The sequence below is a fragment of the Pygoscelis adeliae genome, unplaced genomic scaffold, assembly GCF_000699105.1.
Source record: "Pygoscelis adeliae isolate BGI_AS28 unplaced genomic scaffold, ASM69910v1 Scaffold482, whole genome shotgun sequence".
Classification (NCBI taxonomy): domain Eukaryota; kingdom Metazoa; phylum Chordata; class Aves; order Sphenisciformes; family Spheniscidae; genus Pygoscelis; species Pygoscelis adeliae.
In genome coordinates, this window is record NW_008824192.1 from 449,771 (window position 1) to 455,329 (window position 5,559).

The following is a 5,559-nucleotide window of genomic DNA, read 5'->3' on the forward strand; positions in this document are numbered from 1 at the left end:
CTACACGATGGAAACGCTGATATATTTGTAACACACGTGACAGAGACTTAATTTCTGAACGACTAATTTTGCAATTAAACTGGACCTTGCTTTGCTTAGACGGAGCCGGTCAGTTTGATATTAAAGGTGAGTCGCAAAATCATGTGCTACCTCTTTCAGGAAACACGGATGGCCTCCTGAGGCTGGTTTTCTGCCGAGAAAACTTGATGCACTGTGGGAGCTCTTGGAGGGGATTTCACATGAACAAAGAACAGGCAGGAAGTCTTGAAACAAAAGGCTCAAATATGGACCCTGGAAGCTGATTCTCCTCTCTTCCACCAGCAGAATCAGGTGAATGCCTAGGGCTTTGGCTGGGAGGGTGGGGATCACTGCCAACTCCTACCTCTGTGGCCCGGCAAAAATTTGCCACCCTGAAGGAAAACCTGAGAGATGAGAGGCTTAAAACGTTCTGTATGCTGGAGAAGCAGGGAAAAACAAACCTTTGGACCTAAAGTGTAAGGAAAGTCGTTACTACTGCAGAGCAGGGCAGAACTGCGGGCAGGTGTGAAATAGAAGAGGATCTGTATGAGGAGGAGACTGGTTCTTCAGGAGTCGAAACATTAGACTGCAAGTGAATATGCAGATTAATGAACCAAACTTCCTGCTGCATGCGGCCTCCAAGAGCTACGAAGAGCTGCCACAGCCCTAAGATACCGGGAACGGGCAGGGAGGGCCGGGCCGTGGAAAGAGAGATTTCTGGCCTGTAACAAATGACCCCATCTCACAATCGGAGTACTCAGCCTGCCTGCTAGGGAGGGAACCTGGGTCCTTCTGAGGGTCTCTGTACAACATCTAGGAGTAGCTAATGGAACAAACGGACGTTATTTTTCTTTTGCAGTTCACCTTTGCACTAGAGCTTTTCCTTACAACGTCACATGTCTAAAGCAACGGACGGACTGAGCTGGATTGAGGCTAGTGGGAAAAGTTCTGTGGCTGGGTGCTAGGATTTCTCTTGCTGCCCAGCTCTTTGAGTTGAAGGGGGTCGAAAAGGTCTTGTGGGTTCCAATTACCCTTTGGGGTCTTCACATACTGCAGCGAATCCAGCTGCTTTAACGGGGGGAAGCCCTGCTCTTTTTCCATCAGTTCCAGCAGCTGCTTCATCAGGCTCGAAGTCTCGTCTCTGTTGATGCTGTTATAGAGATCTGAGGGATCTTGGCTCTTCTGAGAATCCCACATGGGATTTGAAAGTGAAATATCCCTGCTGCTGGCTGTGTGCACGCTACCTAGGGCGTTGTGGAGCCACATCAGGCGCTTCAGCCCTTGAAACGCCCTCCCTTTGTCATGCATGAGCTGATGCTCCGTCACTGCTCTTTTACTGCAACGGGAAGAAAGAGTTCGTTAGGAAACAAGCACAGCCAGCTCTAAGCTCCTATTTCAAACGTGGCTGATTTGCATCCATCAATCTTAGGTGCTTCTCTACGCTGAGGATGGAGCACTGGTGGTGCCTACACACGATGTGGCCGAGGCCACCCCCGAGGCTAAGCTAGTAGTGCTGGTGCCCATAGCCAGCCTGACCCTCGCAAAGCCCGCAGCGTGAGCACTCCCACGCGGGCTTTCTCAGGCAGCCCCTGAGGCAGCCAGGCAGCCGGTTCCTCAAGACGGGAAGCTGAAACACGATGCCATTCCCAAAAGGTATACCTTGGATCTCCTTTTTTTTTAAAAAAAAAAAAGCCAAACTGGGGAGACAGTGACAAAAGGACCTTAGCGGGCTTAAAGAGCTCTTACAGAGATTTGGTCTTTCCCAGATTTGGGTTCTTTTCAGAGGTTTAAATACCAGAATAAAATTCCCTTTTCATGACCTTAGTGTTCTAGGATTGCTGGGTTGGTTTCTTTCCTTCCAGAGCTGTAAGTCAGCAGTAATTTAACTGAAATCAGTGGTGTCCATGAAATGAAAAGAAATCCTTATTTTCTTCAGATACTCCAAAAATTTTGAGCCAAATATTGGCTGGGGAGGGCAGGCTAATTCTGGGATGCAAATATTTCTGGATTTCAGGCTGTTTAGGTAACAGCTAACGGCAGCTATAGACCCCCACCGCAGATTTGGATCTGTATGGGAACCTAAATATGGAATTTTAGTGCGTGCCATTTCCATGGCTTGCGTTGAACATCCTTACATGGTTTGCTACACTGTGTTTAAAAGCATCTACTGAAATGTGGTATATGTGACGCATCTAAAAATGCAATTGGTCTAATTTTATACTGCATAGAGGGCGATGTAAAATGTTGCCATATCAAATGTACAGAATTTTCCTTCCACCGTGCCCTGGAGTAAATGGCGGCAGTGGAGAATACAGCCCATTAAATCAAAGGCAAGCAGGCTTCTAATGATAAGTAAAAGGATGATATTGCTTACTTTTCAGTGTCTTGACATGTTGCAAAACAGGCAAAAAAAAGAATTGCCAAAAATGTAACCATCTGCAGGGATCTCTGGGGCAGGAACATTTTCTCTCTTCTTTAAATCTGCTCCACGGGACAAGAAGCTGACAGTATGATCAAAAATCTTTTTTTCTCTGTTCTTCCTTTCACCTGACAAAATGAATTTCAGCCTTTAAGCACTGGTAAAAGTGGAGCATTGTACTATGGTACATCATCCCAGGACCTCCCAGAACATCAGACGTGTGGATTTGTAACATATACCAGTAGAAGATTAATAGATTTCATAGTATATTTCTACATTTCCCTGCTAAGAGTCCTAAATCTCCTTTTCCACTATCGCCTCTCAATATACTGCTTCCCACTCTTGTGCCTTTGCAAGCACAGATTATTTCATGTAGAACTAGCAAGAGGCCTTCCCGACAAAAACTTAGCAGAAAATTAACAAAGAGATTGGGATTGCTGTCTGAAAAATCTGTCACAAAACTCCACAGAGAGTTTAAGACTGGACCATGCAGATCAAGTTAAAAGGTGTACGCAGCCCTGGGATTTGGACCTTTAATAATACAACCTTTTCCACGAGCAACGCAAGTGCTGGCATCCAAATCTGCCTCTGCACAAGGATGATACTGGGCTGACACTGGATTTCTTTCTGTAAAGAAGTGGATTTCTGGCTTAGGGAAGTGACAACCAGAAAATGTAATTGTGCAATGATTATTTTCATCTAAGTAGCAGCTGCATTCAGTTATATATCTGCTCCTGGCGTTGGTACGCCTCTACCTACCCAGCCTTTCAACCCCACCGCTCCTTTATTGCCAGGTCTATCATTAAAATTTCTGCATTTTTTACACTAATGACTGTACCCTGCTTTTAGGATTGGGTCCAGCCTGTCCCTTTAGTTATTTACTAGCGAATCCTGTATTAATTGTTACATCAAAACCTAGATGGGCAACAAAACAAAAGTTGCAGCATTTAAATTGTCAGGTAAGAATAGTAAAGATATGTTCCCGTATAATGAGGCTACTAATTTTCTGAAGAAATATTTATTTTTGTGCAGAAGCAGTTTGGGCTAATAAAAAACTCAGCACCTCCTCAAATGACTTTTCTTTATACTAACTTGAATATTGAATTGTCAATGACTGGCTAGAAAGGCAAATTATATCATACATTTGGTTGTAAAAATTAAGCTTGTTCTTAGTAAAGTCTGCTCCACTAATTTGTGAGTAATTTCCTTGGACAATATGTTCAAATTAAACTAGGCATGAAAGAACAAATAGTTCCTAGTTCCAATTAAAAAATTTCTGTATTAAATACAGATATATACACGTAAATACACATATAGATATATGTGTATTTACATGCTGTATGATATTTTAGGTTACGCTAGTGTAGAACTCCTGCTCATACATAATGGATATACTTTCCTATTGCGATCAACAATAAACTATTAATTAAAAAGCATCTTCCAGTTACAGAAGTAACATTATCTACTTACTGTTGATCCTGTAGAGATCACGGTAAAGTTCTGATCTGCACAGATGTGCGTCCTTGCCAGTCTTGTCATGAAGTTCCAGCTGCAATGACGACGAGTGCCTTTCACCTTCTTTTATACCTGCCCAGAAACCACAGAAACAATAGAAATGATCGCTACAGCACTTTGTGACTAAGACCTTTCCTCTTGTGTCAGTGAAATGAGACAGCTCCCTGGTTCCAGTGATGATAAATTTTGGATTCTAAAATGTTCTGTTCAGCTGTCACTAAGGAAAAGATCACAAGTTTGTGGACAGTTTCTTGTTGCTTTCCTGTCTCTCCTGTTTTGTGAGAACTTTTTATTCTAACACAGCGTTCCACAGATGATGGAAAAGGGATATTCAAACCTGTTACAGGGCTGATCAGGAAAAATGTCTCTGGTATGCAAAAGAGGTCTCCCTCCTTTGCTGTCCTCAATGAGGACCCACATATAGGACACCAATGTTGCGTAGGAGGAATCTAAATCAACAATACTGATGAACTCTGTAATGCCAGTTATCAACCAGTTAGCAAAATGGGACAGTTACTAGCAGAAAATCTAACTGAGGAGTTGGTAAATAAGATCCCACTGGATCTTAATATTCGGTACAAATTTCATTTAAATCCATTGATTGTACAGTAAACATGTTTGGTATAAATCTTGGAAACTGGGGAGATATGGAGAAGAGTTATCGAGTGACTAAACAATAAAAACACAAGTAGTAGCTTGGGCAAAAAGCCAAATTCTGCTATGCTTTGAAACCACACGAGTTGATGCCGTGTGAGGTTTGATACTCACTTGATGATCTCTAACCAGGTAGTTTCAGTAGAATTTGGATACTCGGGATGTGGCTGGACCATTAGGCTGCAACACTAGTCTACTTACGAGGACCAGTTCCTATTTCTCAAAGTGAAAGAAAGTGAATGTATTTGTCACCTCTGAGGAAAAAGTCCCTGGAAAGGTCGAAAAGATACTTTGCTTAGTGTTATCAGAAGCTACCGATTCCTTTCACATAGGCACAGCCACACCTTCCCGTTAAACCCAGTCTCAGGTGAATGCAAACACATTGTCCAAACGGAGGCAGGCCCTGTTAGCAGTGCTCGCATGACCTCATCTATTCTCACAGCTTCTATGGACATCAAATTGCTTTTTATTATTTTCCTCATTGCAGCTTATTTTGAGCCCCGCTATTGCAGAGCAATCAAATAAGCATTCCTGATTTTATTACGTGAGTCCCAGTTGTGAAGGAGAGCGTCACTCATTAAAGAGAACAAAGTGTATCACCAATTAAAGATGACATTTGGTAAATGTTGGTAAAACGGGTGTGCTTCGCATCTTAGTTTCCAGGGTAGCAGTCACGCTGCAGTTACACTGAATTATCTGCCTGTGAAACCAAGGTTTCTTAGTTACATCTTCAAGGACTAAGAAGCATTGGCCAAAGTCATGTCCAAAACATCTGGTCTAATTCATCCTTGAACTTTTCGAGTCTCCATTACATAATGGGTTTTCATTGAATGCAGTTACTGGCATCTCCAACGGAAGAACTAATACCACATTAATCCGAGTGACTGCAGGCAGGCCAGAGACGCTGACACGGGATCGGTAAATGGCACTTGAAGCATTCTGTAACGGCCAAA

At 42.9% G+C, this 5,559-nt stretch overlaps 1 protein-coding gene across 1 annotated transcript in view; it reads left to right on the forward strand.

The window, feature by feature from the left end:
• The first annotated feature begins 1,310 nt into the window (after positions 1–1,310).
• The window catches only part of SRSF3 (serine/arginine-rich splicing factor 3), a 16,091-nt gene continuing 11,842 nt past the window's right edge, over positions 1,311–5,559 (forward strand). Inside the window, exon 1 of the mRNA XM_009334742.1 lies at positions 1,311–1,317. The gene's annotated coding sequence lies outside the window, so the exon portion shown is untranslated. The remainder of the gene's footprint in view (positions 1,318–5,559) is intronic.